Here is an 11,229-nt window from a genome sequence, read left to right as displayed (position 1 = left end):
GTATTCGTGCTTGGAATTCTCGGCGTCTTATCGGAATTAAACGTGGCTGGTTGGCAGCGGAAACGCGTCCGACGATCCATCGATTCGTCTGGATCGGTGTTTACCCGGTTAATCGACGCGAGCGTTCGTTAAAACCGCGAGTCGAGACGGGAGGGTATTGTCTCGCGCCAATTAGCCGCCGCTGTAAGTCGAGGGCATTAGCCGACAAAAGCCCGCTGCTCGGCTGCTCGCGCGCGTTCGCTTCTTAATTTACCGCTGTTGCCGCGGCAATTAACGCCGGTTAAAGATCGAAAAAGCGATCGTTGGTACGCGCACGTGCCTCGGCATCCCCTTCCGCGTTCGAGAGCAGCTTCCTGCCCTCGTCTCCTCTTCCTGCGGCCGGATTGTAAACGTTGGAGACCTTTATTAATCCCGTTACACGGTTCGGCTGGCGAGCACCACGCGAGCAGGTCAATCAGTAGTAATTGCTCTTCCGGTTCGGGGATCTCGCTGTGAGGCGCGCGACGCGAGATTTAATCCTTGACCCTTGCCCGGCTGGCTTGGCTTGGCTTTCACCCACCCGGCGATCGAGTCTGTCGGGGGATTATTAGCGCACGACCTTGATCATGCTTCGTTGCCGCGAGTTCATCGAGATTTCGTGGGGCGGTTTCGTCGAATCGCCGATCGTCCGTGTATCCGCTGATGATAGGGGTGAAAGTGTGTTAATACCCGGTTAGGAGGCGATTAGGGGATTATCTGCTCGAATGATTTTATCGACTGGATCTACCGTGTACTTCGAGAAGCTTTAGCGCACCGTCCGGTTTAGCCTCTAAACGGCCGGGGAGTATCCTTTTATAGCCGACGTAATTGAGAAGCAGGGAATACTCGCTGGAGCTTGGTAGAATCGAAAATTGGCCGATTTATGGTATATACATAAGAGTGGCTTATTAGGCGTACCCGGTCCTCGAGATGGAATAAGTACCAAAGGAACCTGCGTCTCGTCGAGCACTCTCGCGACCTACCGCGTAGACGTCGGACCTAGATCCTTGGCACACCCCATCCGAAGAAACTCGAAACAGATTCCTTTCAGTCGCCCTTCGCCAACCACTTCATCTCCCGTGCTCGTTTTCCAACGCGTACCACGTATATACGCGTTCAACATTCACGGGGTTCAACTGGATCGTGGGAAAGACAAAGCTTCGGAAACCCCGAGGACAATTGGAGACGCGATGGATGATCGATCGGATCGCGAGAGAACGGTAGCTCCGTTGCTACTGGACCGGTATCGATTCGGTAACCTTTCACGGTCCATCGATCGCGACTGATTCGGAAGAAGGCGAAAAGAGTGGATGGCGAATGAGAGGAGTAGGGTGGAGACCGGAAGCGGAGGAGCGTTAAGCCATCGGAGTGCCATGCCGGTCGGCTACCCCTGTTCAAATAATAAGTCCGAATGGAAGTTAGATTCCGGTGCAATTGCCCGGGGCAATTCCAGCACGAGTCGCAATATCCCGGACCACCCACTCCCTCTCTGCCGGCCCGGCGCTGTCCTCGGTCGCAGCCGGTGAAGACGGAGGCAGAGGGCACAGAGGTAGAAAAAGGGAGAGCCGGGAAAGAACTCGCAAGGCTTTCTATCGCGCTTCGCCTCTCGCCGAGCTTTCGGGGACTTTAATCGCTTTAACTGCTTTTTGCGCGTCGAGGGACTCTGACGGACGGGCTCTGGCCGAGTCGAACACAGAGGGGATAGAAAAATAGACGAGGCGAAAGTGGCAGCGAGGAAGAAGGGGTTCGGGAGAAAGAGAGGGTTCGCTCTCATTGTTGGATGCGCCAGCGGAGAAACGACTTTTCTGCGGATACAGAAACGACAATAAGATTGTCACACGTCTCCTCGTTTTTTTCCACCCCCCCTGCCCCCGTTCTTTCTTTTCACCTCGGACGCCGTCCTCCGCGCGTCTCACCCCTTCGCCGCTCGGTTCTCCGGCACCGGTGGATCGTGCCACCGGGCGAGCGTGACTCGTTATTTCGCTGGAGATCCCTCCAGAAAACCCCTTATGGAAGTTCTTTCCCTCGTCCAAACTCGGCTCCATTGTCGGATCATCGCGACCCCATTGAATCGAAACCCCTCGCGAAGGAAGTCATCGTTCTCGCCGGTAGACGCGCGGGGTCCTCGCAGCCAGCCAGCAGCTTCTTTTCCTGCACGGCTGCGCGAGTCGTTGAAAATCCTCGTTGGTCGTTTTGCCTCGTCGTTTTCGTCCTTTCGTTGGTCACGACTCGTGTGTCCCGGTGTAAACGACTCGACCGGGAATCAAGCGGGAGTCAGCGCGCCAACGAAAAAGACAGGGGGAGAATGGGACACGTAGGGAGTCGAGTTTAATCGATACCACGACATTTTCGCCCGTGTCACCGGAATACCGCGGCTCTGGGAACACGAGGGGCTCGTGTAATTAGAGGGAACAATCGCGTCAACGGGGAAGAAATAAGCGCGGACTCTTCTTCCCGGCGAATTTCACGCGCCAACTTCCTCCATCGCGGAATAATCGCGTGGCGTCCCGAACCCCCTCGCCCCCTCTGCCACCCCACGAATCGGTGTGTCGGATTCGAAACGACGATTAACTGCAGTCCCGTGACATCCGCCGCTGCGAGAAAGGGTGGTTCGTGAAAAATTCAATACCAACCCCGTCCCGTCGTGTCCCCGGCTGTCACGCGCGCACGAAACGAAAAGGAATTATCCGGTGCACCTGCACGAGCCCGTGAGACGTTCGGAAGTTTATCCGTGCCGCCCCCTTGGCTCAGAGATCAAACGGATATCTCTGATAATCCACTTAGCCAGGGCAGGGAGTCGCGAAAAAAAGGATAGAGACCCGGGAGGTAAGGGCGAAAGAAAGAAGAGACGAGGTGGAAGGATAAAGAGAAGAGCACGATAATAGGACGTCCCATGGAGAGGAACACTCGAGGCCGGGCGCAAATCGCAGTCTCTTCGAATAAACCGAGCGAGCGTGAGCTCGCATCGACGAACCGGAATCAGACTACTCTCTCTCTCTCTCTCTCTCTTTCTCTATCTCCCCCTCCCGGCATAGATATATTTTCTTTTTTGCCCTGCCCCGAAAAGGGGCCCCAAAGTCAGTGTCTCTCGAGTCCCCGGCAATGGAGAACTAGAGACCCCGACAATGGAATAGACCTTTTAAGCGCGGCCCCCTCTAGGTAGATTCAGCTGCAGCGCATTATGGACGAGCAGGCGAGGATCATTCGACATGGGATTTCTTTGGACGCGTTTAAGAGAGCCGGCTTATTAATTCGCAGCGTGCTCCCTTTGTCGCGTTTCAGCACGCTCGATGGCCGGAGCGGAGTGAAGCGTGGCGTGGCAGGCGAAGGCGTGGAAGCCTGGTTGCTCCGAGTCGATAGCGATCCGCGTGACTCGGTTCACGCGAGATCGCTGGAATCGCGATGAGATGGAGAGGCGGCTCGTGATCGAGCGGATTTCGCGCGCATTCGATCCGCCCGATTCTCACAGCGAGCGTACAACGTCGTGCACCACGGGGCATCACGGCGCACGGTTTCTTGCCTCGATCGCTTGGTCAACCGAGATACACACCCTTCCAAGTGGAATCGATCGTTGCCCCGATAATCCGCTCCGCGACGATTCTTGCAGGCGAGCGTCGCGTAAGAGATTCGCCGCCGTCGATCGACACCGAATCGACGACGCTGGTCTAGGAATTTCTGGATCGTTAGCTCGACGAGTTACGCGCGCCGTGTCAGGGCGGAACGCGGCTAACGCGGAATACGAGGAAGATTATTGCCGTTAAAGCGTAACGAGGGCACCAGGAGATACGCGGTTCGCCCGGGGAGAAGCTGCCGGCTTAGAAACGCTCGTTCGACGGTTTCTCCGGGCTCCTAATGCTCCCTGAAGCGTAACTAACGTCGACTCTGGGCCGCAAAATCGACGGGTCCGTGGGGGATTTCGGAGCTTTGTACACGCGGCTTCCTCTCTCTCTCTCTCTCTCTCTCTCTCTGGTCCGGACTACATCTGCCCCGATAGAATTTCCTCCTCGTTCCTCGTGGTCCACGGATCGTTCGTACGAGCCAGCCCGCGTCCCAATTACGTGCTCGGCACGGACCACTTGCGATCGAATCGTGCACCTTGATCTTTGGAGTCGCGTAGAAATCGGCCGAGGACGTGTGGCGTCGAGCGTGGCTCTCGTGTCGCGGAAGTCGATTAGACGACGACGACGACGACGACCTTCCACGGTGGTTTCTCGGCCGCGTCGTCGTCAGGTCGAAAGAATTCGAAGCGTTCTATTGGCGAGGGCAGGGATATTCATGACTCGCGGCGAAGCATGCGTGCCGAGGCTGGTCCGAGCGAAACGTCGAACGAAGAGGCTCGTGGCAATAAAAATGGTTGGCCCGATTCCAGATGCGAGGAATTTCAACCTGGGACAGCATTCCGCGATATATCGCAGCCGATTCCAACGGCTACCTTGTCGCCAAAGGTCCGCCTACTGTCCATACGCCGCCCGATATTTCTAATAAACGTATTCCTCCATTTTCTTTCGTTTCGCGCTCGCGTACCCCCGACAGGGTGTTTCCCCTCGCTCTCGTCGTCGTGCTCCGAAATCCCGTGAGAATTTGGCAAAGGAAGAACCGTATTTACGCGAAGGAAGTTTCAATTGATACATATATAACGAGCTAATTAATTCGTCCTGCCATTAAAAACCTCTTCGAGTAAAACGCTAAGCGAATCTCGAACTCAAGGATATAATTTTCGTCGACGTTAATTAAACGCTAAAGGTTACCCCGCGACGTTCGATCGTAACTGGGAAACTCGGTCGATCCGGTCTAACTTCATCGCGAATTCGCGTTTCGTCGCGAAGGGGGTCGCGAATCGGCGGGGGTGGCAGCAGGAGGGCGCGTTGTCGCGCGAAAATTAACCGGGCGACCAGTGCGCGGGATTGCGCCTCGCAGCTGGCCTTTTACGGGGCGAATTTGTATGTAAACAGGTTTCGATCGGTCGGTATCGGCAACTGGGGCCCGAGAATTGCAGTTGGAGCGCCCGTTGACGGAAATTAATGTCGTCAACTCGATACGACAACGTCGGGTACACGCGACGACCAAACTTCGCCGAGCGGCACGTGTTGCCGCGTATTGCCGGCTCCGGTGCTTATGAATGCCGGAGCGACGAAATCTTTGGGTCTCCGGGGTTCGTAACGACGCGGAGCGCCGTGTGTCGATCCTGGCCGTTACCCGAAATGTGCACCCCTTGCCTATTCCCTGTCGCCAACGACTCGCGATCGGACGTGCCCGTTTCGCCCGTTTCGTTGGATTTCTTCAAAATTCTCCTCCTCGAACCTCGTCCATATCGGACGACTCTGACGCCGGCGCCTGTTTGGATGCAAATTGACGAGCACTGAGATCTCGAAGACTGGGAATTAGGAAGGTGGCCACGAGGAACGGAGAGTCGGTGGACGAATCGAGGAAGGTAATCTCACCCGGCGAACCGGCCAATTGACTTCGCATTCGGCTCGAATAGAAAATTACCGGCAGCGAATTAGTTTGCAATCGCGTTAGCGAGCGAAAGTGGAAGGGCTGGCGATATAACCGGCGCATTTGTATGTAAACAAGCTTCGATCGGCGCGCGACGAGCAGGCCACGGTCGTTATAATGGAATCGAAACGCGAGGGCGGACGATGGCGAAATCATTGACGGAAATTAATGATATTAACTCGATACGTCTGGCGACCGACCGGATACGGATCGACATAACTTTCTAGACCGCACGTTTTCACACCGTCCCCGATATATATTCTCCGCGCCGAGGACAAATGCGCCCTCGCGGAAGCCATCCGGCTGATTCCTCTGTCCCTCTTCCTCTTCCACCCAATCGCGTCTCTCCGTTCCTATCCTCGGTCGCCTGGTTCGCCGTGTCGAAGCCGACGCCAGGCACCAGCTGTCCCATTTAATAGAGCAATAAAGACGCGAATGGGACTTTGATTTATGCCTCTCCTATTATTAACAATCCCGACTCCAGTGCGAGAGGGTATCGTCGATACCACCGCTGTCTTTCACTGCTCGACTTTACCCCCGTTTCATCCCCTCTTTGCCATTCCAACGATCAAAAGCTCCGTGGCCTATCCCCCGATTCATAAACCGCCTCTTTATGGACCACGCCGAGATATCTCCGATAATCCGCGGGACATATTCTCCTCGAATCACGAGTACTTACTGCCTAGCTTACTGCTTCAGTCGGGTAACAGTCCCTCGTCTCGCGACGAGGAGGAAACGAATTCGTAGTCGGAGCTGGTCAGTGATTGGAACGACCGCGTGGACGGGAGGAGCGTTTAAGATTCGAAATTCCTATGGTGGAAGCTCGTCCTCGAAAATACCACGTCGGTGACAGGCCGTCGCCGCGTGCCAGGACATTCGTCACCGTCCACGAAGCAGGAAAACACCGTGAAAAAGCGCAGGGGTCGAGGAAGTAGCGACGACGTTCCCGGTTAACGATCCACCTGTCGTGGATCGGGCTAAAAATACTCCCCGCCACGTGGTACCCGGCTACCGGAAATGACCGTCAGAGATCGCGTATTTAACGATAATTAATAACAAACAGGGAAAACGCAAGGACATACTGTTTCTCGTCGTCGTTACGATTTTATGGAATTTTTATGGAATTTTCACGTCCGACTGTCTCTCTCCGGGCATAAGAACCGGGGATAAAACTGAAGTTCGAGTACGGTTCGCTGGTCACGGGAAGATTTCCCTATAAAGTATCAATTTCCGAGAGATCCAAAGTTGGGTGTTTTCCTCGAGGAAAAGATCAAGTTCGCCGTTGTCTGCGCGTTGGACGCTCGGCTGGTCGCCGAGTCTCGGCTCGTTTGCATGCTGGCGCCACTTCGATGATCTAGACACCGCGCGAGACCGTTTCCTTTCTCCTCGAGTCTGCTGCCGATGGCTCGCCTTGCTTTGGTCAAGTGTACGCGCGATAGCGCCGATAAGCGCCGCCGACGAATAAAGGGTCCCTTTTTTCGTGGGCCTCTTCCACGTCCGTGGAAGAAGAAGAAGAAGAAGAAGAGGATCGGAATCCCGCGGAGGGCGATGCTCGAGGGGGAGAGACGGTTCCCCGAAGAAGATCGTGAAATCGCGTGTGGGTGCAGCAGCGGGCTTTAGAGGAATTCAGCGGTTAGGCGATTAAAAGAGGACATTGACTCGGTCCGAAAAGGGTGGCGACTTTTTGCTCCGGGAGCGTGTGAGGGTGAGGCGAAGGGAGAGATAAATAAAAGGGAGAGATAAGGTCGAGAGGAATTTTACGCGTAATTCGAGCGCGCAGCTAGACTCGCGGGCTGTTAAGGGTTTATCGAGAAGCGGGGACTTGGAGCGCGGGGCCCGTGGTCCGTAGGTTGCTTCTCTGAATGACTCGGGTGAATGGACGCGGTGAAAGAAAGCGATTATAATATTTATGGGGGAATCGCGTCGTTATTACCGACTTAATGATAACCCGCTAACGTGTAATTTCGGACGATTTTATAAAGAGCTGAAAAGTGAATGAAAACACGTTTTACGAAACTCGTTGTTCTACGAAGCGGTCGTCGCTCGATCAGCGGCGGGTAAAAACGCGAAAAACGCCGGGCGTGGTGTTATTTCGAAACTGTGCAATTTCCAAGGCGCGTAGGCTCCCGTAATTTCCCCCGGAGCCATTCAGACGCGGGGCCCGTCGCAAAAATCGTGCCGAAAATAACGAACAGAAGTGCGCGCGATATTTAGAGCGTTATCTTTATCGAAATCTCAATAACGATCTACCTACATTAACCGCGATTTCTCGTTAAAAGATCAACTTTCCCGTCTCGCGAGTTCCCGCCAGCAGGGACGCCCACTGTTCGCGAATTCTTCCGTACCCGCGACCGAGAACGTGGAAGCGGACACTCGCGGATCGCGTACCCGATGGAAACGTTTCTGATTAACCTAGTGGATAATGCTCGTGTCGCGATCAACGCCGGTCCGGGCCGATTAAAATACCCGCAATTTTATCCTAACCACCTGTTTCCTGGGAGAACCGCGACCGGTCCACCTACGACTGGTCGCGTAAAACGTAACCCCGTGTCAGGATCGGACGCTCGTTCCTTTCGTTATTCGAGCGGAATTACCTGACACGTTCGTGGCCGTCTGTGCCGCGTGTAGGAAAAATACGCTCGTAAATCGACGCCACGGGACACGGAACGGTCCGGCGAGCGTGTTTTATTCGAATCGAAGCGAAGGATCGGCGCGCAACGGGGCAACGGATAGTTGGCCGCTGGCTGCCGGGGTCGAGCGGTTATTACGGCGTTTAAATTCGTAATAGCCCGTTAATTTCGAGGTTTCGTTTGCTCAGCTGCAATCGATTACAAAGAGGGTGGCCCCGGCCCGGCGTCGACCCTCGTCGCGCGCGCCGGTCAACCCGGCTACGAAGCGTTAATCGCCGCGTTTTTCCTCCCGGTTTAAACTACTGTTTTCCGATTCATCAATCTCGGACAAACCTCGTTGAAATGCATCGAAGTCGAAAGGGTTTTCGATTGCGAGGGTCCGTATGGGGGTCGCGGTGAGCGTCTGTTATTTCCCACCCCCGTTGCCCCCTCCACTCGACCACTTCGTCGAAATCGCGTAGATCGTGCATCGAGAGGAAAGAAACGTCCCTTATTATTTACCCGCGCATTATGAGCTTTCGTGAAACACGAGCGCCTCGAGGGATGCTCGGGGATGGGGTCGCGATGGTCAACCGACGGTCGTCGCGCGCAGTCGGATTTAATTAACGATACGAGTAATTAAAGTTCGTATCGGGGCCAGGGGTTTTTCGAGTGCTCGCGTATGTGCACGGTTAGCGAAAAAAGAAGAGAGAGAGAGAGAGAGAGAGAGAGAGAAATGATGCACTCGACGTCGCGGAGGGATCACTTTTAATTTAATCGAATGAAAAATCGTACGTGGCCCGAGCTCGTGTATGACTATTTTTCTTCGCAACGTATTCGGCCTGGCGCGCGTCCGTTTTGAAATATCACCCGATTTCGTTTCGCAACGCGCCCGGCCAGGTGATCCCGGCTCTGTACCAGCCAAAGATGAATCACATCGACGACTCTCTGTTCGCTCGCTTCGGCTCTCTATCTCGGATGTACTTGCTCGCCCGACGCACGCGACAGCCAGCCCTTTTGTCTCGTGCAACCTGCGCGTTTTAAGGCTTTTACCACGGACCGTTGTTCGACCAGGGTGAATCATCGGGGTTGAAAAAGCGTCGCATCGTGGAGGGAAACAAATCCCTCGCGCGCGGTTTATAATCAGCTTATAATTAGGTCCCTCGTTCGTTGCCGCGACGCGGTTCTCCGCGGCGACGGATTCGAATCACGTAGCGGCCACGCTTCCTGACGAGAGGGAAAAAATCCTTTGGTTCGCGTGTACGTGGAAGATTTCCCCGTGATCCCGGCGTATGCAGCGCGCAACGAGCGCGAGGCACGTGCCGGTCGTTATGACTTCCTCCCGCAACCGAATTTAATTTACTACGACCGCCCTCGCCGTTCAATTTTCACCCCTCCGCGCCACTGCCGACCCACACACGCGCGCGTTTTCCACGTCGGCATCATTCTCGGCAATGGCCCGCCGTTTCTGGCGTGCCGTCTATATTTCTCTGCCCAAAGGAACGCCGCCTCGCAAGGAACCTAATTTCATGTTTTCTCCTCGCTCGCGCCTCGCGCCTCGCTCGTGCGCGAGCATACGAATCGCTGAATTAGAGACGATGAAACCGTCGCTCCACTCTCCGCCATGGCCGCGCCAGCCGCGTCCTGTCCCGTGGAAAACGCGGTTTGTCCGGCACCGGGAAATTTATGCGGATGCGTCGCTCCTCGGGGATTTAAATGGCGGATGAATTGACAGGGAAATTTAGCGAGTGCTAGCTTGGAACGCGGAGGTTTGTTGGTACCGGGGAGACAAAGTATTCTTGCGACAGTCGTGTCGTGGTTTGATTTCCAAACGAGCGAGAACGCTCCGGGGACTATCTCCTCGAGCATTTCGTGAACCGCGAGCTTCTGCCACGTCTGTGGTTCTTAAGTCTCGGAATGCGAAACGCGGGGCTGCGTCGATCGTCACCCATACTAATTGCTGCTCCCGGCTATTGCATAATCCCCATGGGCCACGGGTTTCCGTTATATGTTATATTTATCTCCTCTTTGAAAGTTAAACGCCACGCAAAATTGATCTCACGCGACACCTCTCTCCATAAATTCCTCGTTCAAGGGACCTCGCGAAATTCGCGTTCTCCAAGATGGCAGCGTCCGAGAAGGTCCCTCGATGTAGGATTCCCTCGTCGCGAGTAATGTCAATCGCGTCGGATTCCTCTTCCTTTTTTAAAAGAAAATTCCCGTCAAATTTCGAAAGTTCAAGGAGCAGCCGGGCGGGCGAGGCGTCGCGCGATGATATTTAAATGTGAACGACCGTCTGGAATCGCGCGTCGCGTCGGCGAGGCACGCCAGGACTCTCTCCGCGCGCGCACGGCCGATGACTTCCGAGAGACCGTGTCCTTAACGGGCCGCCGGTGATCGATTTCCGATAATCAGGAATCGAAGCTCGCTCGACGGAAGAAGGACGAACCGAGGGTAAAAAGAACCGGCCACGGTCTGGTGGGCGCCGGTCCGGTTTATTTGGCGAGGCTCGAGAATCCTCCGGTCGGACCCTGTGTTCCTTCTCCTCGATGTCAGTCAAATCGAGCGGCGCGCGCATTAACGGTTATTAAAGTGGCGGTCGGAATTGGCCGAACGAAAGGGGGTGAAATTGGAAATAACCGGAGAAGCCTGGACGGGACGTTTCAATTTAAACGGGGGAATCCGCCATCGGGACTGGAGATTTCGTCGAATTTATTACCGAAATTAAACTCGCCGGGACCGGTAGCCTCGATTCCTCGCGGGGGGGTTCTCGCGGTCTCGGGCCATGCGATACGAGGTCGATACGAGAGCGCGAGGGAAGGGGATGAAAATAACGCGTGTTCGTGGAACGAAAACAAGGGAAGAGCACCGCGAGTCCGGCGATCGTAGGTATTACCGGCGAAAGCGGAGAAGCACGAGCGAAGGCACACCTATCGCTTAGTCAACCGTGTCCTTAACGGCCTGTCGGGGATCGATTTCCGATAATCAGAAACCGAACACCATCAACGAGCCTGGTTGCGATCGCAGTGGGTGGAGAAAGAATACGAGAGAGAAACCACGGGACGAAGGAGCGCGAAAAGAAAGAAACTAAACTGGCAGGGTGAGG

This window comes from Eufriesea mexicana, unplaced genomic scaffold, assembly GCF_001483705.2.
Source record: "Eufriesea mexicana isolate 0111107269 unplaced genomic scaffold, ASM148370v2 scaffold879, whole genome shotgun sequence".
Lineage (NCBI taxonomy): Eukaryota > Metazoa > Arthropoda > Insecta > Hymenoptera > Apidae > Eufriesea > Eufriesea mexicana.
The sequence above is the reverse complement of the archived record's forward strand: the minus strand, read 5'-3'. Positions refer to the sequence as shown.